At 39.8% G+C, this 26,158-nt stretch overlaps 1 long non-coding RNA gene across 2 annotated transcripts in view; it reads left to right on the top strand.

Annotated features, from left to right (window-relative positions):
* The window catches only part of LOC128652535 (uncharacterized), a 78,654-nt gene extending 75,794 nt beyond the window's left edge, over positions 1–2,860 (top strand). For both annotated transcript variants that reach the window (XR_008401293.1, XR_008401294.1), the window contains one exon: positions 2,421–2,860. This is a non-coding gene — a long non-coding RNA (uncharacterized LOC128652535). The remainder of the gene's footprint in view (positions 1–2,420) is intronic.
* The last annotated feature ends 23,298 nt before the right edge of the window (positions 2,861–26,158 follow it).

Genomic DNA, 26,158 nt, shown 5'->3' with positions numbered 1-26,158 from the left:
AGCCAATCAGATTGAGCTCGCATTCTATTGGCTGTTCCGATCAGCCAATAGAATGCAAGCTCAATCTGATTTGCTGATTCAATCAGCCAATCAGATTTTTTCCTACCTTAATTCCGATTGGCTGATAGAATCCTATTAGCCAATCGGAATTGAAGGGACGCCATCTTGGATGACGTCCCTTAAAGGAGCCTTCATTCGTTGGTAGTCCGTCGGGAAAGAAGGATGCTCCGCGTCGGCGGGATGAAGATGTATCCTGAAGAAAGATGACATCGCCCGGATGGAAGACTTCTTCAGCGCCGCTTGGAAGATGACATCGCCCGGATGGAAGACTTCTTCAGCGCCGCCTGGAGGATCACTTCATCGGATGGAAGACTTCTTCAGCGCCCCTTGGAGGATCACTTCTGCCGCTCCGGATCTCCTCTTCGGTTCCATCGGTGGCTCGGCTGAGTGAAGACGACTCAAGGTAGGATAATCTTCAGGGGGGTAGTGTTATGTTTTTTTAAGGGGGGTTTGGGTTAGATTAGGGGTATGTGGGTGGTGGGTTTTAATGTTGGAGGGGGGGTTGTATTTTTCTTTTACAGGCAAAAGAGCAGTTTTCTTTGGGGCATGCCCCACAAAAGGCCCTTTTAAGGGCTGGTAAGGTAAAAGAGCTTTGAATTTTTTAATGTAGAATAGGGCAGGAAATTTTTTTATTTTGGGGGGCTTTGTTATTTTATTGGGGGCTTAGATTAGGTGTAATTAGCTCAAAATTGTTGTAATATTTTTTAAATGTTTGTAACTTATTTTTTTTATTTTTTGTAACTTAGCTTTTTTATTTTTTGTACTTTAGTTAGTTTATGTAATTGTATTTAATTGTAGTTATTTGTAGTTAATTTATTTAATTAATGTAATGATAGTGTAGTGTTAGGTTGAATTGTAACTTAGGTTAGGATTTATTTTACAGGTAATGTTGTATTTCTTTTAGCTAGGTAGTTATTAAATAGTTAATAACTATTTAATAATTATTCTAACTAGCTAAAATAAATACAAAGTTACCTGTAAAATAAATATATATCCTAAAATAGCTACAATGTAATTATTAATGATATTGTAGCTATCTTAGGGTTTATTTTACAGGTAAGTATTTAGTTTTAAATAGGAACAATTTATTAAAGTATAGTGTAGTGTTAGGTGTAATTGTAACTTAGGTTAGTTTTTATTTTACAGGTAAATTTCTCTTTATTTTAGCTAGGTAGCTATTAAATAGTTAATAACTATTTAATAGCTATTGTACCTAGTTAAAATAAATTGAAAGATACCTGTAAAATAAAAATAAATCCTAAGATAGCTACAATATAATTATTATTTATATTGTAGCTATATTAGGGTTTATTTTAAAGGTAAGTATTTAGTTTTAAATAGGATTAATTTAGTTAATAATAGAAATATTATTTAGATTTATTTAATTAATATTTAAGTTAGGGGGGGTGTTACGGTTAGTGTTAGACTTAGGTTTAGGGGTTAATAATTTTATTACAGTGGCGGCGGTGTAGGGGGGGCAGGATAGGGGTTAATAAATTTATTATAGGTGGTGACGGTGTAGGGGAGGCATGATAGGGGTTAATAAGTTTAATATAGGTTGCGGCGGGGTCCGAGAGCGGCGGTTTAGGGGTTAAACTATTTATTTAGTTGCTGCGAGGTGCGGGATCAGCAGGATAGGGGTTAATAACTTTATTATAGAGGGCGGCGGTATAGGGGGGGCAGGATAGGGGTTACTAGGTATAATGTAGGTTGCGGAGGTGTCCGGGAGCGGCGGTTTAGGGGTTAATACATTTATAAGAGTTGCGGCGGGGTCTAGGAACGGCGGTTTAGGGGTTGCTAACTTTATTGAGTTGCGGGGGCTCCGGGGGCGCCGGTATAGGGGGTAGAACAGTGTAGTTAGTGTGGGTGCTTAGTGACAGGCTAGCAATAAAGCTGTAAAAAAGCCGAAGAGCAGCGAGATCGGATGAGTGATAACTCTCACAGTCCGCTGCTCATCGCCCCGTACTTGGTGCGCGGCTTTTTGACAGATTTATTGATAACTTAGGCAAATTTTTTCAGGTCTGCGGCAACGAAGGTAGACGAGCTTAGGCGGGCGTATTGGGCCGGCGAAGGCAGGAAAGTTGGCACGTTGATAACTATCCCCCAAAGTTTTTAGACAGTTTTATTTCAAACCAATCCATTCTATTCCACATCAGCTGGTAAAATAATTCTAGCAAAATAGGAGTCTATGTCCTTGTAATAAAATTCAGATTATCCTAACTTTGTGAAGGAATAATCTAGATTTTATTAAAGAGACAAATATGAGTATTTTCCCTCCTCTTTATGTTAAATTTTTCCTTCCCTAGTTTTATAACGTTTTTATATTTTGTATATGTTAATATCTTATTTATTTATTTCAGTGTCGAACCCTATTTCTGCAGGATTCTAACGTTCCTGAACCAAGAAAGGATATCTTTTAATCCAATTCATCGGAACCTACTGTTTTTTCAAGCAAGATCCTTACATCTATACATTTTAGAAGTTTATTATTCTTCAATCAGTTTTCTTTGTCTGCTTATTTCTTGATATTTTTCAGCTTAATTTGTTTGGGACTTTTGCTCTCTTTCATAAATTGTATTTGGTTTCTTCCGCATCAAAGATCAAAGAGGAGGAGTTGCTACTTACTGGACACTTTATGGACACTTGCACTATTCTGATTGGTCCTTACTTTCTCTGACCTCTCAAGTTTTTCTCTCATTGGTCTCTGTGTTATACTCATTATTTGGATTGTTCTTATTGTAATTCATATATATGCATTAAACGTGCTGTCTGGGCAGTAAAGAAAATGTTAATAGCAAAATACTCGTCTGTGTCTTTTTAATAAATCTAGATTATTTCGTCACAAAATTAGGATAATCTGAATTTCTACTATGTATTGTACAAATTTTGTTATTTCTATGGAATAGAAAGATCACTTCCTAAATAAGAGAGAACAGATTGAATAACATTAATATTAGTATTCTAGATAATTTGCATACTAGTCTTCTTATTTGTGAATTCTATGACTTGAAATCTATAAATCTAGAGACAACAAAAAAATGCCTTTAATTCAAGTTTAAACATGTTTTCTCTAGAGATTGTGACTCATGCATAGAGCAGGAATTGCAGCTGAACATGAGCCAAGAAAAGCAGGAATGTGGGCCTGGCTGTACATACTGTTCTGCAGAGTCTCCTTTTGTGTGACCAGAACGTTACATAATTATGTAATGTCACAGACATGTAACTTCCTGCTGATAAAATGAAATAAAATGCTAACCTCACTGATAGCATAAAAATAACAAAAGAAAACCAGTTTGACTATTGTTAGTGACTCAGTAAAAATACAGTAAACGTGTAAATACACAGATACATTTTTCTTTTTGTCTATTAGATTACATTATGTGAAATATGTCTACCAGAGCCAAGTTTCTTCTTTTTGCAATAATGCAATTTGCTTGTAATACTAACAGTACCTTTTTCTGCCTGTCTCTTCCTTCCTTATGATGCTCTGATCACACTCCCAGCTACTTTCACATCTTCTCTAAATTTGCAAGCAGGGATGTACTAGGACTTAGGAACATGTGCTGTTTCAGACATTAGTGTGGGCAGTACTGCTCTTGAAAAGCCATTCCAATGCTGTAACATTTAACCCCTTAATGACCAGCGACATACCCGGGGGTTGTTGTTTTCATAGCACAGTCTCCCAGGGGCGAGATCCTGCTATTCCAGGATGCTTGCAGCAGGTAGGGAAGTCATAATAGTGTGGTCCTGCCACTCACGGCAAGACCGGCACTATATGGCCTGAAAAACCCTTACCGACCAGTGACATACAGTGTACGTTGTAGTCATTAAGGGGTTAAAAAAAATCCTAGGCTTGTAGATTTTCTGCATAACTTTAGGGCTTAATTATAAGACAACCCATGGAATGATGTGTTTATTAAAGGGACAGTCAACACCAGAATTTTTGTTGTTTAAAAAGGTAGCCAATCCCTTTATTACCCATTCCCCAATTTTGCATAACCAACACAGTTATAATAATACACGTTTTACCTCTGTAATTATCTTGCATCTAAGCCTCTGCAAACTGCCCTCTAATTTCAGATCTTATGACAGACTTGCATTTTAGCCAATCAGTGCTCACTCCTAGGTAACTTCACGTGCGTGAGCTCAATGTTATCTATATGAAACATATGAACTAATGCCCTGTAGTGGTGAAAAACTGTCAAATTAGAGGCGGCCTTTATGTTCTAATAAATTAGCATATAAACCTCCTGGGTTAAGCTTTCAACTAAGAATACCAAGAGAACAAAGCAAAATTGGTGATAAAAGTAAATTGGAAAGTTGTTTAAAATTGCATGCCCTAAGGTTTCCGGTGGAGGAGGAGCTGCACAGCTGCAGCTCAGCTCGTTTCTCCAGTCTCCTGGACCTTGGCGGTGCTCTTTTCGCGCCAGCCCCTGCTCTGGGGCTTCCCTGGGATAGTCTCAAGAACCGCTCCGGAACCCCTGACAGTGGCATACCATCCCACTGCTTTACCCTAATTACCAGTTTTTTGGCCTTTTAGACAACAGCTTTACAACCTACTGACTTTAAACAAAGCTAAAGGTGCCTCTTACCACACCTAGCTTTACTACGCTGACCTGCCTTTTGCTATAAGCAATCAAACTGCCTTGCTTCATTGGCTGCCTCCTTCCCTTGGAGATAAGACGCATTCTGTGGTCCCTGGCCCTCCCCCCTCCCCGTGCTGCCATCCCCTGACAACCTAGCGTGAAAGCCTACAACAACCATCTCCTTGTCGCACCTGGTGTCTCTCCGGCCCTGTCGGCTGGGGCTTGTCCTTCTCCCTCCCCCACCGGTGCTGCGCGGGAGGGAGTTGGGCTTGGTCTGGAGTGTGGACCCAGTGTGCAGCTTGTTCCTGTGTTGCTTGGCAGCCCGGCGCGGCGCCGCCCACTCCCCCCCCACCGGTGCTGCGTGGGGGGAGCTGAGCGCGGTTCTCGGTTGGGGAGCCGACAAAGGGTTAACTTGGCCGAAGGAAGCAACAGACTTTAGAAGTAAAGTAGGGGCTAGAGATACCATTAGTGGAAGAAGCTTTTAGAACAAATGTGAACACAGAGAGCCGGAGAAGAGAAGGGGTTAAACTCAGAGCCACTTCTGTTGTGGCTCCACAATTAATCACTTATTGGATTTTTCTCACTATCAATAACACGTGAATCTTTCTCACAGTATATATCCCTCCCAATTGCCCAGCACTATCACTATCACACATAATCCCTCACATCCTTTTTGCTCTATCACTCCCCTGCAGGTGTTTTTTTTTTTTTTTTTTTTTTTTTTTTTTCTCTCGCGCCTCCCCCTCACTTCACTATCAGCACTTTGGTAAACCTAAAATTAAGAGCACAGTCCTAAATCACAGGTGGGTACACCACACATGGATAAATTCCTAAATACGCACGGCAAAACCCCCTCTCCAATCATGGCGAACAGAAACAGAGATAAGAAAATAAAAAGCTCAATAAATACCTCAGTGGATACTAATCTAGCTCCCAGCAATCTTCCATACCCCAGCGAACCTTCCAATACCCAAGCCTTGGTGGATAGTATCTTAGAAGCACTTGCCCCTAAGTTTGACACTTTGAGGTCAGAGATCAAGCAAGATATTAGATCACTTTCACAAGAGCTTAGGCAGTTCTCCAACAGAGTACAAGAACTTGAGCAACGAGTCTCAGATCTTGAAGATTTAACGGTCACATATACCACAAAATCTAAAATTAATGAAGCAACAATCGAAAAACTTCAGTTTAAAATTGAGGACTTAGAAAACCGTTCTAGACGGAATAATTTTAGAATTGTAGGAGTACCAGAAGAGAAGCAGTATGATAATTTAAATAACTTTATTTCTGAAACACTAGTTCAACTCCTCAAAATTCCAATTGCATATCCCAAAATTATGATTGAAAGAGCTCACAGACTAGGGAGACCTGCCCCAGACAACACAGAGAAAGCTAGGCCAAGACCAATTATAGTCAAACTACTGAACTTCCAGGATAAAATTACCCTTTTTCAATATTACCGTAAAAATCAGCCCATTTCAATAGGGAACTCTAGTATTTTTTTAAGGACAGCAATCTTAAACCAGTTGAGGAAAATAAAGTCTGACATAGTATTCCTCCAGGAAACGCATTTAAAAATAGAGGAAACTAGGAAACTAAAGAAATCCTGGGTAAAGGAGGTACTGGCCACTCCAAGTTTAAACAGAAAAAGAGGCGTAGCCATACTCTTGGGGAAAAAGATAATGGCCAATGGCTTAGAGATTCTTAGTACAAAGGCAGACCCAGAGGGGAGATTCATATTGTTAAAAATCAAGGTGGCGAAAACCATATACACATTATGTAACCTATATGCACCTAATGTGATAGACGCATCTTTCTGGGACTCCTTATTAAATATAATTATGTTATTCCAGGAAGGCTTTTTGATATGCGGGGGCGACTTCAACATGGCCCCACAATATCCGATAGACAGATTAAGATCAGTTGCTAATCAACTTAAAAATAAAAGAGATAACCTGGAAACTAAGATTTTTAAAAAAATCACACAGAATTTGGCAATAAAAGACATTTGGAGACTGCAGAATCCAGAGACAAGAAACTTTACATGCTTATCCAGGGCCCATAAATCATTTTCCAGAATTGACCTATTTTTAGTGGACACTAAGCTCTTAGAGCAGAAAGTAATGACAGAGATCTTACCTATTTCCCTCTCGGACCATGCCCCCATTGTTCTTCAGTTTCAGGAACCTGATAAGAGATGCAAACAAGCACGTTTTTTTTTTCCCAGGTATCTATCAAAAGATTTAAAATTTAAAAATTGGCTCAATCTCAAATTTAAAGATTATGCGGAGCACAACGCTGAGTATAGTAGGCATCCTATGATATTTTGGGAGGCAGCAAAAGCTGTTTTAAGGGGTGAAATAATATCTTACACAGCTAATCTTCAGAAAAAAATCAAAACCAGAGAGAAAGAAGTGACTAGTTCATTAATCAACTCCTATAACCACTATCTCTTAGATAAATCAAGGATTAACTGGCTTAAATATATAAAAGCCAAAAATGAGAGAGATACGTATTTAACCTACCAGGCTTCGCAAAAAGAATTAAAACTCCAAGCCAAATTTTACAGATTCGGAAACAAAACAGGTAAGCTCCTGGCGAATTTAGTAAAAGGATCAAAAGGAGCAACCGTGATCGAGTCACTCCAACAGGAAGGTAAAACAATAACTAGGTCAGAGGAGATAGCAGATCTCTTATTCACATATTTTCAGAAGTTATATTCATCCAAAAAATCTGATAAGACTCAATCTGCTCAATTTTGGAGACAGTTGACACCCCCATCTCTAGGGAGGGAAGAGTTAGAGATCTTAAATGCTCCTATCATTGAGCTGGAAATAGAGAAAGTCATTAACAAACTTGCATTGGACAAGGCACCCGGCCCAGACTCACTACCAAACGAATTTTATAAAATTCTTTTGCCATCGATAGTTCCAAATCTTTGTAATCTATATAATGCAATATACATAGATGGGCTTCCAATTCCCCCCTCTTTCTCGGCATCAAACACAATATTAATACCCAAACAGGGTAAAGACCCTACCTTGAAAGAGTCATACAGACCCATAGCCCTACTGAACATAGACTATAAGATCTTAACATCCATCTTAGCAAACAGACTACAATCTATCCTACCTATAATTATACACAAAGATCAAGCAGGTTTTCTTTACAAACGCAACTCATCAGCAAAGATAAGAGAAGCTCTGGTGACGGTAGACTATTTTGGGACAGAGGTGGGCGGGGAGGGGGGGGAGGACATCCCTGACCAGGCAGTCATTTCTATAGATGCGGAAAAAGCATTTGACTCGGTTCACTATGATCATATAACAGAGTCTTTACTTAAATTTGGGTTTGAAGGTAAATTCTGTCAACTGATTAAAAATCTATACAACAGACCATCTACAAGACTGCTGGTTAACGGTTCCCTTACCCCAGAGATTATACTGGAGAGGGGGACCCGCCAGGGGTGTCCTCTCTCCCCCCTGCTTTTCGACATCTCAATAGAGCCTCTAGCTATGATGGTAAGACATCAATTAGAAGGCATAAAAATACGAAATAACGAGCTTAAAATTGCACTATATGCAGACGACATTCTTCTCTACATAGCAAATCTCAAAGACAACTTGCCAAAGTTAATACTGCTTATTAAACAATTTGGTTCTTTCTCAGGCTACAAAGTCAACACTTCAAAATCAGAAATGCTATGGCTGAGAAAAAATAAAAAATCACCATCAAACATACCCTTTAAGATAGTGTCAGAGGCCTTTAAATATCTAGGTGTCCTAATTCCATCTAATATAGACAAGCTCTATGAATTAAATATCCCCCCAATATTGCAGGATATCAAACAGAGGTTAACAAATTGGCAAAGTCTTCCTCTGTCCATAACTGGTAGGATAGCATTGTTTAAAATGGTATTACTGCCAAAATTGCTATATATCCTCCAAAATGTTCCAATAATTCTCAAAGGGAAAGACATTCAGCAGTTGAACGCGGTATTGAGAAGATACATCTGGCAGGGCAAAAAACCAAGAATTGCTTTTTTTAAATTACAACTACCAAGAAACCAAGGGGGGTTTGCACTGCCGGATGTACGTCTGTATAATATAGCTTATCTAGCACGCATTGTGGCAGATTGGATCTTTTCCAAAGACTATATAACAAATAACGAGTTAGAGAATAATATCTGCTACCCATTCCTACCAGTAGCCTTAATACATTGTAAATCCAAATCAATACCGCAGGAACTGAAATCATTTAAAACAATTTACAACCCTATACAAAGTTGGTGGAAATTGGGCAAGCTTCTATTAATAGATGGTAATGCATCTAAGTTTGTTCCATTTCGGGGTAACCCGAAATTTCCGGCGGGCCTAGACTCAGCCACATTTCAAAGATGGCATACGGTAGGACTGGACAGGGCTATTCAGTTCATAGATAGAGAGAATCAAGCGATTAAAACTTATGAATCACTCAGGCAGGAATTTGATATTCACAACAGAGAATTTTTCGCCTACTTGCAGGCCAGACACTTTGTAACAGAACTCAGGAGGGAGGTAAACGGAAGATGGACGTGGGGGAAACTGGAGGGGTGGTTAGAAATGGTGAAAAATGGTCAGTCTTCCATCTCACCATGCTACCACATGTTAGTTTCCCTTAAGGGTATATCAAATCTTGAAAAACTCTCGGCTGATTGGAATAACCTAATTCCAGAGAGTAATGCTAATGTTCAGCTGGTACAGGGCTCTTTCACAAGAATAGCTCAGACCACATTATCCTCAACCTGGAGGGAATCACAAGTCAAACTGCTATATAAGGCGTATTTCACCCCAGAGAAAGGCTTGAAATGTGGGAACAATAAATTTAATAAATGCCCAAAATGTTCACAACCCGCAGCGGATTTGGTTCATATGATATGGAGCTGCCCTAAAGTGGGTCAATTCTGGAAAAAAGTAGAATATTGGTTAAAAAATATAGTAAAGATCCCTCCATTTGAAATAACCCGGAGCTATAGTGTTTTCCTGAGAAAAGACAAAGAAAAATCACATCCCCAATATAAATTAATCAATACGACAGTGGTTGCAGCCAGATATTTGATTTTTAAGAAACGGAAATCGACTGCAACACCAACGATCACGGAGATCAAAAACTGTCTAAAAAAACAATGTATATTAGAACAGTCAGATACCAATATGAACGACGAAGGGGACATTAGAAAGTTTTTTGCAAAATGGTCCCTGTTTATCAAGACTTTTTCGGCAGTGGAAATAGATTATATGATCTTCCCATTTAGAAATTCGGAACTGGTACTATTGGGGGTATGGTAGATTCCATTGGGAGGTATTCCCCTTTTTTTTTTTTTTTTTTTTTTTTTTTTTTTTCTCTAGCTTTTTTCTTGGCGGGGGGGAGGGAAGGGGGGAGCGAAACTAAGGAGCAAGTGACAAATATGACTTGTCTCCAAAAGATAAGACATAACAGGACAAAATAAGGTAAATCATGGTATATGTTGTATTCAAAAGTTTAATTTACATTAATATCCTGTGAAAAAGAATAAACACTATGTCACTAGGTCTTATTTCTTTTCGATATGAATACCCTGAAGCTGGGGGAAAAATAGGAAAAACAAGGTTGAGACGACTTTTTTTTTCTCTTTGTTTTGTTTTTTCTTTTATTTTTGGATGCAACAGAAATAACAACAGGTTTTCTATGATTTGTATATTGTGAACATTTTTTCTGTATTTATGTATCTCTCTTTTCTCTTTTTTGACGTATCACATTTATGCTGTACTGTGAACTTAACCTTAATAAAAACATATATAAAAAAAAAAAAAAAAAATTGCATGCCCTATCTGAATCATGAAAGTTTATTTTGGACTTGACTGTCCTTTAAGGGGAATGGAACCCCAAATTTTCTTTCATGATTCAGATAGAGCATAACATTTTCAACAACTTTCCCATTAACTTCTATTAGGAAATTTGGGACAAAGGATACTAAGAAAATGAAGCAAAATTGATAACAGAAGTTAAAGGGACAGTCAACACCAGAATTTTTGTTGTTTTAAAAGATAGATAATCACTTAATTACCCATTCCCCAGTTTTGCATAACAACACAGTTATAATAATACTAATAATACACTTTTTACCTCTGTAATTACCTTGCATCTAAGCCTCTGCAGACTGCCCCTTTATTTCAGTTCTTTTGACAGACTTGCATTTTAGCCAATCAGTGCTCACTGCTCGGTAAATTCACATGCATGAGCTCCATGTTATCTATATGAAACACATGAACTAACACCTTCTAGTGGTGAAAAACTGTCAAATGCAGAGGCGGCCTTCAAGTCTAAGAAATTAGCATATGAACCTCCTTAAGTTTAGCTTTCAACTAAGAATACCAAGAGAACAAGAGAAAGTAAATTGGAAAGTTGTTTAAAATTACATACTCTATCTGAATCATGAAAGGTTTGTTTTTTTGGACTTGACTGTCCCTTTAATAAAAAAGTTGGAATTAAAATGAAAAATATAATTGCATACTATTTTTTACTTTACTGTCCCTTTAACTATTACAGGCTGAGGGCCTGATATTTAAAAGCTCGCTGGCCTCTCCATACTGCTGAGACATTGTAGATCATCTCACCTTGTATATCAGGTCCTGAATGAACATTTACCATATTGTTTTCTTATATGTCACATTTAGGGCCAGATTAAAAGTTGAGAGCAAAATATCACTTCCACAAAATTATATTTGTGCTCAACTGAGTAATACCAGTGCACGCAAATGTACGCTGGTATTACAAGTGAGGTGCAATGTGAACTCAACCTTATATTTTTTGTGAGCTTACGGTTTGAAGTGTTTTCCAATCAGCTATTGAGCTACAACAAAAGTGCCTAAAGGCCAGAATAGTAATTGGAGAACACTTCAAACAGTTAGCTCACAAAAAATATGTCTTTTGAGATGGGTGGCCGGAGAGCCGGGTATTTGAATTTCAGTGCTAGAAATTCAAATAGATTTGAAGAAGAGACACCTATATCTATACTTTATGCTTTCGCAGCCAAAATAATTCACCTGGATGCAGTGAAGAGAGAGAGAGCTTAAAAGAGAGAGGGGAGAGAGCGCAAAAGAGGGGGGAGAGAGAGAAAAAGAGGGGGAGAAAGAGCAAAAGAGAGGGGAGAGAGAGAGCGCAAAAGAGGGGGAGGGTGAGAGCTCAAAAGAGAGGGGGAGAGAGAAAGCGCAAAAGAAGCGGGAGAGAGAGCGCAAAAGAGAAAGGGGAGAGAGAGCACAAAAGAGGGAGAGAGAGAGCGCAAAAGAGAAGGGGGAGAGAGAGCACAAAAGAAGGAGAGAGAGAGCACAAAAGAGAGGAGGGAGAGAGACAGAGCAAAAGAGTGGGGAGAGAGAGCAAAAGAGGGGGGGAGAGAGCAAAAGAGGGGGAAGAGAGAGAGAGCAAGAGAGGGGGAGAGAGAGAGAGCGCAAAAGAGAGGGGGGAGCAAAGGGTTGGAACCGCAATATTTAAAAAAATTGGGCTTTAGGACTAGTAAGTCTATAAATGGCTACCGGCTTCTATCAACGCCTCAAAAGTGCACTGGGATCTTAGGCCGGGCCTAAGATCACAGTGCACTTTTGAGGCGTTGATAGAAGCCGGTAGCCATTTATAGACTTATATTTATATGATACAATAACATTCTTATAGGTTCACAGTACATAGGTTGTGTTAAGTAGCCTGATATCCATTACTTATTGCGAAACAGGTATAGCTAAATCTAATCTACAAAATTACCAGTACCTGAAAACCTAGTATCCTAACTGCTATTGCAAACAAAGGGGTTAATTGCATTGGGGGGTTTGCGGTGCATGGCTGTTTAGGGGACATGATTGAGATTTGAGAATGAGTTTAAGGGTTTAGGATCATGGTGATTAAGGAGTGAATTGTTTTTAAAGAGCTATCGCACTGGGGGTCTCAAGTTTAATGACTCTGTTTTATTGCACTGCATAGGATTTAGACTTCATTCTTTTACCTAGTGATTTAGCACATATTCTCCAAATGTTAATAGTGGGGGATAAGCCTGCCAGAAGCTACACTGTCCTGCAGAATATGTAGGTCTGCTCTTATTTTGAGTCTCATACATGCTTTGTAAATGCGTGCCCCCTCGTGAAAAAAATGCCCCCCCCCATTTTATTCGTTCTGGAGCCGACCCTGCCACCCTACCATTTTCGGAATCCACCGGGATGCAGTGAAGGCAAACGGAGCATTAGAAAAAAAATACCGCCCGCACGAAGTATAACAAAAAAAAAAACCTAACCTCCCACACAAAGTATTAACACCAAAACCGCAAACCCACACAATGGAAAATAATAAAGTAATTAAACCCTAATTGGCAAATAACCTAACAAAAAATAATCCCTTAACCATCAACCACCCACATCGCAATAAACCCAATTACCCTATTAACCCCTAAACCGCAAAACCCCCACATCACAATAAACCTAATTACCCTATTAACCCCTTAACCGCAAAACCCCCACATCGCAATAAATCTAATTACCATATTAACCCCTAAACCGCAAAACCCCCACATCGCAATAAACCTTATTACCCTATTAACCCCTAACCCGCAAAAACCCCACATCGCAATAAACCTAATTACCCTATTAACCCCTAAAACGGAAAACACCCACATCGCAATAAAACTAATTATCCTATTAACCCCTTAAACAGTCAAAACCCACAACGCAAATAACTAATTAAACTACTAAGCCCCCTAACCTAACACCCCCTAACCTAACACCCCCTAATTTAAACCCAATTACCTAAATTAAAAATACAAAATTATAATTAAAATAAAAAACCTAGCATTACTTTAAAAACAAAAAAACTAAGTTTAAATTAAACTGAAATTACAAAAAATAAAAAAGTCTAACATTACAGAAAATAATAAACAAATTATCAAAAATAAAAAAAATTAAACCTAATCCCTATGGAAATAAAAATGCCCCCCCAAAATAAAAACACTCCCTAATCTAATGCTAAACTACCAATAGCCCTTAAAAGGGCTTTTTGCAGGGCATTGCCCTAAGTTAAAGAGCTCTTTTACTGTTACAAAAAATTCTAAGGTCCCCCCTAACAGTAAAACGCACCACCCACCAAACCCCCCAAAATAAATAAACCTAACACTAAAACAACTACCCATTGCCCTGAAAATGGCATTTGTATGGTCTGCCTTTAAAAGCTCTTTTTTAATATTTAAAAAAATTGGCCCGTGTACACGGGCTTTAGGACTAGTAAGTCTATAAATGGCTACCGGCTTCTATCAACGCCTCAAAAGTGCACTGTGATCTTATGCCAGGCCTAAGATCACAGTGCACTTTTGAGGCGTCGATAGAAGCCGGTAGCCATTTATAGACTTATATTTATATGATACAATCATATTCTTATAGGTTTACAGTACATAGGTTGTATTAAGTAGCCTGATATCCATTATTTTTTTGTGAAATAGGTATAGCTAAATCTAATTTACAAAATTACCAGTACCTGAAAACCTAGTATCCTCACTGCTATTGCAAACAAAGGAGTTAATTGCATTGGGGGTTTGGGGTGCATGGCTGTTTAGGGGACATGATTGAGATTTGAGAATGAGCTTAAGGGTTTTGGATCATGGTGATTAAGGGGTGAATTGTTTTTAAGGAGCTATTGCACTGGGGGTCTCAAGTTTAATGGATCTGTTTTAGTGCACTGCATAGGATTTCATTCTTTTTCCTAGTGATTTAGCACATATTCTCCAAATGTTAATAGTGGGGGATAAGCCAGCCAGAAGCTACACTGTCCTGCAGAATATGTAGGTCTGCTCTTATTTTGACTCTCATACATGCTTTGTAAATGCATGCCCCCTCGTGAAAAAAAATGCCCCCCCATTTCATTCGTTCTGGAGCCGACCCTGCTTTCAGTAGAGTTCATGAATCATGATGAATATGATGTGTAATATAGACAAAGGGTGAGTGTGCTCCGCCCTTTGTACTATAGGAAGCTGATGACTAAGGAGTTTGCAAAATTATTGCAACTTGCCAACCTCTAGCACAGTTATCCTGAGTCAGACCTGATTCAGCTGCACTTAGGCTGTGTCTGTACTTATCATGTGACTGTGTTTGTCACAAGTCACTGTGTACGCTTGACAGGGAGTGTGTGTGTTGTCAGGTAGTGCTTGCACGTTATTTATTATGTGTCAAAATAATATTACATTTTTATTGTACTAAGTTACAAAGCATTTTTTTAATAAGACAAGCTTTTAAAAGTTTCCTCTCTTCTTTAGGCCTGATGAAATACTGATCAATATATCAATATTTTAGAAATGCATATATACACAGTATATATATATATATATATATACATACACACACATACAGCATATATATATATATATATATATACATATATATATATATATATATATATATATATATATATATATATATATATATATATATATATATATATATATATATACAGTAGAAACCCCTTTATCAAAATGGCTTGAGACCGGAAAAGGTTTGGATTCCGGAATAGTTTGGGTTTTGGATAATTCTTAATACATTTGTATACATAGTACCCTCAGAAAGATAGTACAGTACTGTAATCAGAAAGGTAATAGTAATAATAGTAAATAGTAATTTTTGACCATTTTTTTTTTTTTTTTAAATGCTAATTAAAAAGTTTGGATTTCAGAATAAGTTTGGAATCTTGAATTCCTGGGGATTTGTACCAGTATGTATATATACTTTAATTTGCACACCAATATAATCCTCCTCTCTGTATTTTTCACTGAGGATCAATAACATCCCTCTCCAACTGCTCTATTCTCCCCATTCTCTCTCTCTGTGGTTTTCTCTGAGGCCCATTTCAATCAATCAGAATTATCTTGCAAGCACATTGCATAGGGTTTCAGGTTCAAAGCTATGGCAAATTTTTAAATGCATTTGTGCTGTAAAAACTCCACTTATAACTTGCATGAGGACTATTTAACATTGTCATATTCCAATCAGTCAGAAAACACTTTTCAGGAAGCCTTTTAAATATTTTTCTTTCAGTTTCGAGTGTCATTTCTTGGTTGTTTAAGATCTTGTGCATTCTCAGTTCACATGTACAAACCAGATATTTTTGTTTAATTAAAAATGTAAAATAAAGTTCAAATCACCCCTTAAACTATGAAACATGTACAAATATTGAATATCCTCTATGGGGCCAATTTATCTATCTAAAGACCGCTGCTGCATAACTTGATCGGGTTGATAAATCGTATCATGTCCGATCCCACTACAATAAATATACCCCTATGTCTCTATTTATGTTTCTAATAAAGAGTATGTTATATATATATATATATATATATATATATATATATATAAAACATAAATTATGCTTACCTGATAATTTTATTTCCATCAAGGGGAGGAGAGTCCAAGGCTTCATTCATTACTGTTGGGAATTAAGAACCTGGCCACCAGGAGGAGGCAAAGACACCCCAGCCAAAGGCTTAAATACCTCCCCCACTTCCCTCATCCTCCAATCATTCTGCCGAGGAAACAAGGAACAGTAGAAGAAATATTAGGGTATAAGTTTGTAAAACTTTGTAAAAGTGTGTAAGGAGGACCAGGTAGCCGCCTTACAAATTTGCTCCATAGAGGCCTCATTCTTGAAGGCCCAAGACAAAGCCACAGCTCTTGTTGAATGAGCCGTGATCCTCTGAGGAGGCTTATGTCCCGCTGTCTCATAGGCCAAGCGAATCAAGCTCCTCAACCAAAAGGACAAAGAATTAGAAGAGGCTTTCTGCCCCTTGCACCTCCCTGAATACACCACAAAAAGAGATGTAGACTGTCTGAAATCCTTCGTAGCCTGAAGATAGAACTTCAGGGCATGAACCACATACAGATTATGAAGTAACTTTTCCTTAGAAGAAGAAGGGTTAGGACACAAAGAAGGGACCACTATTTCCTGATTGATGTTACGGTTAGACACCACCTTGGGAAGAAACCCCAAACCAGTGCGAAGCACATCCTTATCCGCATGAAAAACCAGATAAGGAGGCTTACATTGCAAGGCAGCCAGTTCCGATACTCTGCATGCCGATGCAACGGCCAACAGGAAGAGAACCTTCCAGGACAGAATCTTAATGTAAATGGAATGCATAGGCTCAAACAGAACCCTCTGCAAAACCTTAAGGACCAAGTTTAAGCTCCATGGGGGAGCAGACTGTCTAAAGACAGGCCTGATTCTAGACAGAGCCTGAACAAAAGATTGGATGTCAGGGAACTCAGCGAGTCTTCTATGCAACAAGACTGATAATGCCAAAATCTGTCCATTTAAGGAACTAGCAGCAAGACCCTTCTCCGAACCATCTTAGAGAAAGGACAGAATACTGGATACCTTCATCTTATGCCAAGGATATCAATGCTTCTCACACCAGGACAAGTAAGTCCTTCACACCTTATGGAAGATGCGACGAGTGACTGGCTTGCTTGTCTGAATTAGAGTATCAATCACATTTTCAGAAAAGCCTCTCATGGCCAAGACTAGGAGTTCAATCTCCACGCAGTCAGCCTTAGAGAATCGAGATTTTGATGTTAAAAGGGGCCCTGTTCCAGCAGATCCCTGCGATAGGGTAACCTCGATGGTGGAGAGGATGACATCCCCACCAGATTCGCAAACCACATCCTCTGCAGCCACGATGGAGCAATCAGAATGGCCGAAGCACACTCCTGTTTGATGCGTGCCACTACACAAGGTAGAAGTGGTAACGGTGGAAAAATGTAAGGTATCACTAAGGCATCTATTAGCTCTGCCTGGGGATCCCTGGACCTCGGCCCGTATCGGGGTAGCTTGCAATTGAGTCTGGACACCATGAAATCTATCTCCGGCATTCCCCACCTGAGACAAATCTCTGCAAACACTTCGGGGTGAAGAGACCATTCCCCCGGATGAAAGGATTGCCTGCTGAGAAAGTCTGCTTCCCAGTTGTCGACACCTGGAATGTGAATCGCTGAAAGCGAGCAGCTGTGGGACTCCGTCCACTCCAAGATCCAAGACACCTCCCTCATGGCTAGGAAGCTCCTCGTACCCCCCTGATGGTTGATGTAAGCCACAGAGGTAATGTTGTCGGTCTGGAATCTGATGAAGCTGAACGACCCCAGAGGAGGCCATGCTTTCAGAGCATTGTAGATTGCCCGGAGTTCCAGAATATTTATCGGAAGGAGAGACTCCTCCCAGGACCATTTTCCTTGTGCCATCCTGGCACCCCAAACAGCTCCCCATCCTGCCAGACTCGCGTCCGTGGTCACAATCTCCCAGGGCGGTCTCAAGAAGGATGTCCCCATGGACAGTTGCTCCGGACAGATTCACCAAGAGAGGGAGATCCAAGTCCGAGCATCCATAGATATATGCTGTGATAGATCTGAATGATCTCCGTTCCACTGTCTCAACATGCACAATGGAAGAGGTCTGAGATGGAACCTGGCGAATGGAATGACGTCTATGCTGGAACCCATGAGTCCGATCACTTCCATACACTGAGCCACCGAGGGGCTTGAGGAGGACTGAAGGGCAAGACAAGAGGAAGCAATATTCCTGCGTCGATGGTCTGTGAGAAATATTTTCATGGACATAAAGTCTATTATCGTGCCCAGGAACTCCACCCTGTTTCTGGGAACCAGGGAACTCTTTCCAAAATTGATCTTCCAACCGTGAGATTGGAGCAAAAGAAGAAGAGCCCTCAAATGATCCTCTGCAAGACTGAGTGACGCCGTCTGGACTAGGATGTCATCCAGATAGGGTGCCACAGCAATGCCTCTGGCTCTGGCCACTGCAAGTAGTGCCCCCAGAACCTTTGTGAAGACTTTTGGCGCCGTCGCAAGACTAAAGGGGAGGGCGACAAACTGGAAGTGTTGGTCCAGAAACGCAAATCTTAGGAACTTGAAGTGGTCCCTGTGGATTGGCACAAAATAGGGGCAAAATAGATCTGATCATTTCCATTTTGAACAATGGAGCACTCAGAAACTTGTTTAAACACTATAGGTCCAGAATCGGGCGGAACGTGCCCTCCTTCTTTGGAACCACAAAATGATTTGAATAGTACCCTAGACCCCTTTCTGCTAGGGGTACTAGTACTAGGCTACGGACTCCGACCCAGAAGGGGCCTCCTCCGAAGAGTCAGAGTGGGCCTCACCATCGTATAATGCCTCTGATATTTCCAAAGGCGAAGACAACTCCTGGGCCGGGCCGCCATGATATGCCCTACACTTGCACTTGGCAGAACGTGGTAAGGCATGGCTCACTTTCGATACCGCCGTTTGCAGTTGATCCGCAAAATGTGACGGGCAATGAATCTCTCCCACAGGAGTAATGGTTGGACCCTGGGGCGCTGCATGTGCAATAGGAGATGAATGCAGGGAAGGCATCTCACGGGACAGGGAACCCTCAGAGGTGTACGGCTCAGTAGTACTAGACATCCGTTTACTTTTAGATGTTGTAACTTTATTAAGGCATGTAGTTGAGCAGGCTGTTCTACCAGAACCTCCTTACAATAAACCCAGGAATGAGACCTTGTTAAAGAGGGAGAACCCTCTAACGCGTCAGAGTCCTCCATAGCTTGCGCTGTTATTACAGACTAGATTAACTTAATAAATAGGTACCCTTATAACCTCCAATGGCCGGGGCACTCACCACCTCCTATGAACCGGACTACAGAAACTGTTTTGTCTCCGCTAAGGAAGAGAGATAGTCACACCCTGTCACAGGACCGCCCCTGCCTAAGGAGAAAACGCGCCAAAAAAATGCTGTGCAATACTCCCGTAAGTCGCCTGAAAGTTACACACATTGCCAGAGCCTCATCTCACACATACAGCAGTAATGACACAATAAACAATATCATGTATAACCCCCCCCCCCCCCCGTTCAATAATCCCTTTCCAGGAATATTAACTCTTGATTCTTTAAAGATAAAAGGCATCACACTGTGACCTTGTCTTCCGTGTTATCATTATGTAATAAAAAATGAAACAATCTTACCAGAATCTACGCTGTGGAACAGGAACACGGCCCTTCAAGTGTGACAGGTTAGTAGCCTCGTTCCTGACATGGACTTGAGTGTAAAAAGCAGGCAGTGAAACTGATTGCTTGTGGAGCTGTTTATATGAGTCAGGATGGTTTTGCAGAAAGACTCTCCCTGCATCTCCGGACTGTAACTTTTGCCCAGGCAATCACTGAGAGGCTGACAGGATTACTTAAAACTCCAGTCCCAATGCGAAGAGTATTACCCTCCATAAGAGACTATTCTGATTCTCTGCCGTCCTCCTGTGATGAAAGGCAAAGAATGATTGGGGGATGAGGGAAGAGGGGGAGGTATTTAAGCCTTTGTGGTGCCTCCTCCTGGTGGCCAGGTTCTTATTTTCCAACAGTAATGAATGAAGCCGTGGACTCTCCTCCCCTTTAGATGGAAATATATATATATATATATCTATATTACTATATAGCAGTTTGGTGTGGTTTAACATAAAACAAGGATTAAAGCTTTAGCCATTGAGGAAGAAAAGTAGGATTATGCAAACCCAATGCTGCCATTAAGCTATGTTACTTTAAGTGGGGGCAAATTGCTAGTATGAAGCTATCTTGTACCTCAGTACTGACCCACAGCTGCTGGTCTCTGGTAGTGGTTCCATCATGGTGCAGAGATCCCCTACCACCAGCACTACTGGAATTCAGCCCTTGTGTGTCTGTGAGTACCGATGTGGAAGACAGATTTTCCTAATGTATTGAAGAAGAGAGCTCCAGAATGTGCTTATAGGTCTTGGAAAATACATCAAATAAATATAGAAATATCTATTTAAAAATAAATAGAACATTTTCTTCTATGTGAAGAACATTAGACCCTTGGTCTAAAGTGTGTCAGGTTAACTCTCATTTTTTTCAGTTTGCGCGCTCCATTGAAGTCTATGGGCAGAAGTCCTGAAGTTAGCGCATGTCAGCTATCATTCGCATGCAAACAATTTACTTTCGACTTGTAATATGCGCTAACCCGCACGCATTAAAAGTTTACTTCTGGTGGTGTAATCTGGTCCTTAATTAGCACACAGTTAAATGTGCTTTTGATGCATTAATAAACACTGAAAATTCTGCATATTTAGGTAATATACGCCTAGATTATGAGTTCTGCGTTAGCCTTAAAAAGCAGCGTTAAGGGGTCCTAACGCTGCTTTTTAACACCCGCTGGTATTACGAGTTTGGCAGGTACAGGTGTACCACTCACTTTTCTTCCGCGACTTTTCCATACCGCAAATCCCCTTACGTCAATTGCGTATCCTATCTTTTTAATGGGATTTGCCTAATGCTGGTATTACGAGTCTTGGAAGAAGTGAGCGGTACAGCCTCTACCTCCAAGACTCCTACGCATAAAAAAGTCAGTAGTTAAGAGTTTTATGGGCTAACGCCGGAACATAAAGCTCTTAACTACAGTGCTACAAAGTACACTAACACCCATAAACTACCTATGAACCCCTAAACCGAGGCCCCCCCCCACATCGCAACCACTATAATAAAATTATTTAACCCCTAATCTGCCGACCGCACATCACCGCCACCTACATTATACCTATGAACCCCTAATCTGCTGTCCCTAACATCGCAGACACCTACATTATATTTATTAACCCCTAATCTGCCTCCCTCCCAACGTCGCCGCCACCTACCTACACTTATTAACCCCTAATCTGCCGACCGGACATCGCCGCCACTATAATAAATGTATTAAACCCTAAACCGCCGCAATCCCACCTCGTAAACACTATAATACATTTTATTAACCCCTAATCTGCCCCCCCAACGTCGCCGCCACCTACCTGCAATTATTAACCCCTAATATGCCACCCCCAATGTCACCGCTACTATTAGAAAGTTATTAACCCCTAAACCTAAGTCTAACCCTAACCCTAACACCCCCCTAAGTTAAATATAATTTAAATAAAACAAAATAAAATTACTATAATTAAATAAATGAATCCTATTTAAAACTAAATACTTACCTATAAAATAAACCCTAATATAGCTACAATATAACTAATAGTTACATTGTAGCTATTTTAGGATTTATATTTATTTTACAGGCAAGTTTGTATTTATTTTAACTAGGTAGAATAGTTATTAAATAGTTATTAACTATTGAATAGTTACCTAGTTAAAATAATTACAAAATTACCTGTAAAATAAATCCTAACCTAAGTTACAAATACACCTAACACTACACTATCAATAAATTAATTAAATAAATTACCTACAATTATCTAAACTAAAATACAATTAAATAAACTAAACTATAGTACAAAAAAAACCAAAGCACTAAATTACAAAAAATAAAAAAATACAAGAATTTTAATCTAATTACACCTAATCTAAGCCCCCTAATAAAATAAAAAGCCCCCCAAAATAAAATTCCCTACCCTATACTAAATGACAAAAGTAATCAGCTCTTTTACCAGCCCTTAAAAGGGCTTTTTGCGGGCATTGCCCCAAAGTAATCAGCTCTTTTACCTGTAAAAAAAATACAAGACCCCCCCAACATTAAAACCCACCACCCACAGACCCCTACTCTAAAACCCACCCGATCCCCCCTTAAAAAAACCTAACACTACCCCCTGAAGATCACCCTACCTTGAGCCGTGTTCACCCAGCACCGATGGGCCAGAAGAGGACATCTGGACCGGCAGAAGTCTTCATCCTATCCGGGCAGAAGAGGACATCCTGCCCTGTCCCTTTAAGTAGACTCCGCCTATCATCCCTATATAGCCTCACTTCCTTTTTAGTTCTTTGCTTGATTATTTTGTTGGCAGAGTATCTGAGTTGTTCTCTGTTTATTACCTTTTATTCAAGTCAAACATCCCTACTAAAATCTTATACCTAATAGTTGGGTGTTATACATATTGGTTACTAATTCCACTGAGTAACCTTCTGAGCACCACCTTTTGCTCAACCTTACCTTCGATTGCCTGCATCCTGATTACCAGCTGTTTCCACTAATGTTCCTCTCTCCTAGCAGCGTCTGAGCTACTTGCCGTTACTCACCACCTCTGTTTACTCGGAGATCCGGAACTCCTTGCAGCTCATATTCCTCCACCTGCTACCATCCGTCGCCAGACCCTTACACGCTGTGTAAGCCTGCTACATTTCATCTGCAACTAGCTCCTCTTCTTACCGGAACCTCCAGCTACCGGAGCCTTATGGCAACCATCCAGGAGACGCAGGTATAACTCCTTCTTTACCGGAGTCTGCCTTCATTCACCACCGGATAAGCAAGTATATATATATATAAACTGTGCAAGTATATATATAAACTGTATCTTGACGACATTTTAATTTATTCAAAAGATACACAAGAACACATAAAGCATGTAAGATGGGTTCTGACACGCTTACGTGACCATAAACTTTATGCCAAGGCCGAAAAATGCCAATTCCATGTCCAAAAAATAAAGTTCTTGGGTTATGTCATTACTCCTGATAAGGTTCAAATGGACCCTGATAAACTATTAGCTATTCAAGACCCTCTAGTTTAAAGGACCAGTCAACACAGTAGATTTGCATAATCAACAAATGCAAGATAACAAGACAATGCAATAGCAATTAGTCTGAACTTAAAATGAATAGATTTTTTTTCTGACAATTTTAAAAGTTATGTCTTTTTCCACTCCCCCTGTACCATGTGACAGCCATCAGCCAATCACAAATGCATACACGTACCATGTGACAGCCATCAGCCATTCACAAATGCATACACACTTATTCTTGCACATGCTCAGTGGGAGCTGGTGACTCCAAACTTAAAAAGTTTAAATATAAAAAGACTGTGCACATTTTGTTAATGGAAGTAAATTGGAAAGTTGTTTAAAATGGCATGCTCTATCTGAATAATGAAAGTTTCATTTTGATTGAGTGTCCCTTTAAGATCTCTGCAGCGGTTTTTAAGGTTTGCCAATTTTTACCGTAAATGTATTCATAATTTTTCTGTTAAAGTTAAACCTCTCACAAATTTGACAAAGAAAGATGTAAAGTTTCACTGGTCCCCTGAAGCAGATCAGACCTTTTGTTTTTTGAAGGACTGTTTTACCTCAGCTCCTATTTTAAGTTTACCTGACCAAACTGTCAGTTTATAGTGGAGGTTAATGCTTCTGACTCTGGCATAGGAGCAGTTCTTTCACAAAGACTTGATGAAGGACATCCTTTACACCCTGTTGCTTATTATTCTAGAACATTTCTTCCAGCTGAGGTACATTACTCAGTTGGCGATAAAGAATTATTGGCTATCAAATGTGCACTGGAAGTTTGGAGACACATTCTAGTGGTACTGACAAACCTTTTTTAATATACACTGACCATAAAAATCTCCAATATTTAAAACAGAACAAAACTCTGTCATCTCGCCAAGTACGCTGGTCTCTGTTTCTAGACAGATTTAATTTTCAAATAACATATAGACCTGATATTATGAATACTAAGGCAGATGCACTTTCATGACAACATGACGATAAACCACTTAATGACCAACCTTTATCATTGATACCGTCACATAAAATAATTGGATCTCTCAGTACCTTAGAACTGGACGTTATTACAGCTTTACAGACTCACATTATACCTAGACATAAACATCTAGTAAAAGAGCCAACTGGTCTTTATACTCTACACAATAGAGTATACATCCCACAATCTATTAGGCATAGAATCCTTAACCATTATCATGATATCCCATTATCTGGTCACCAAGGAATCCATAAAACTAAAGAACTCCTACAAAGAGATTTTTGGTGGCCCAAGATGGCTGAAACTATTCAGGATTACATTAACACTTGTGACATTTGTGCAAGATATAAAACTGAAAAAAGGAAGCCTATTGGTTTTCTTACTCCTTTACCCATACCTGACATTCCATGGACAACAATTTCCATGGATTTCATAGTTGAGCTTCCGTCCTCACAAGATCATAATACAATCATGGTGGTTATTGATCATTTAACTAAACTCGCTCATTTCATAGCACTAAAATCCTTGCCCACTGCTAGTGAAACTGCTGATGCTTTTATTAAACACATTGTTACTGATAAGGGATCCCAATTCACGTCTCATTTTTGGAAGGATCTTTGTAAATCTCTTCACATCCATCCTAGGCTATCAACTTCATACCACCCACAGACGAATGGTCTAACCGAAAGGGTGAATGGCATCCTTGAACAATATCTCAGATGTTATGTATCACATCTACAGTATGATTGGTTAGAACAGCTGACATTGGCTGAATATTTTTACAGCAATTCGGTCTCCAGTTCCACTAAGATGACGCCGTTTTACGCTGCATATGGTTATCACCCCCAGTCTATTCGTATTACAAAACGTGTTCCTGATTCTCCATCAGCTTCTTATCTCAACAACTTACAGGAAAGTCTACTTCTCCTAAAACAGCACCTGCAAAAAGCTAAGGCTGATCAGCAATACTACTATTCCAGACATCGACCTACTCCTAACTACAAGTTAGGTGACCTTGTATGGCTTTCCACTAAGCATTTAAGACTAGCCATACCGACCAATAAATTGGGTAGTCAGTTCATTGGACCCTTTCCAGTAAAACGCATCCTTAATCCCTCAACCCTAGTCCTAGACCTCCCACAATCATATGGAATACATCCTTCTTTCCATGTTTCGCTTTTGAAGCCTTACAGAACTAGCTCTGAGTTTCACCGTCGGAAAACTCCACCTCCTCCTGTCGCATTTGACGATCATGAAGAATATGAGGTTGACTTTGTTCTTGACTCCCGAATATTTTGTAAGAGATTGGAATATCTTATACGTTGGAAGGGTTATGGTCAGGAGGAGGATTCCTGGGTTCCTCACACCTATGTACATGCTCCGTTGCGGGTAGCTGCTTTTCATGCACTTTATCCATTGAAACCATCTTCTGCATCTTCGGAGCTGATGCCTTGAACAGGGGGATCTGTCATGTCCCTTTAAGTAGACTCGCCTATCATCCCTATATAGCCTCACTTCCTTTTTAGTTCTTTGCTTGATTATTTTGTTGGCAGAGTATCTGAGTTGTTCTCTGTTTATTACCTTTTATTCAAGTCAAACATCCCTACTAAAATCTTATACCTAATAGTTGGGTATTATACATATTGGTTACTAATTCCACTGAGTAACCTTCTGAGCAACACCTTTTGCTCAACCTTACCTTTGATTGCCTGCATCCTCTCTCCTAGCAGCGCCTGAACTACTTGCCGTTACTCACCGCCTCTGTTTAGTCAGAGATCCGGAACTACTTGCAGCCCATATTCCTCCACCTGCTGCCATCCGTCGCCAGACCCTTACACGCTGTGTAAGCCACCTGCTACATTTCATCTGCAACTAGCTCCTCTTCTTACCGGAACCTCCAGCTACCAGAGCCTTATGGCAACCATCCAGGAGACGCAAGTATAACTCCTTCTTTACTGGAGTCT

Source organism: Bombina bombina, chromosome 1, assembly GCF_027579735.1.
Source record: "Bombina bombina isolate aBomBom1 chromosome 1, aBomBom1.pri, whole genome shotgun sequence".
Taxonomy (NCBI): domain Eukaryota; kingdom Metazoa; phylum Chordata; class Amphibia; order Anura; family Bombinatoridae; genus Bombina; species Bombina bombina.
This window is presented reverse-complemented; position numbering and strand designations above follow the sequence as displayed.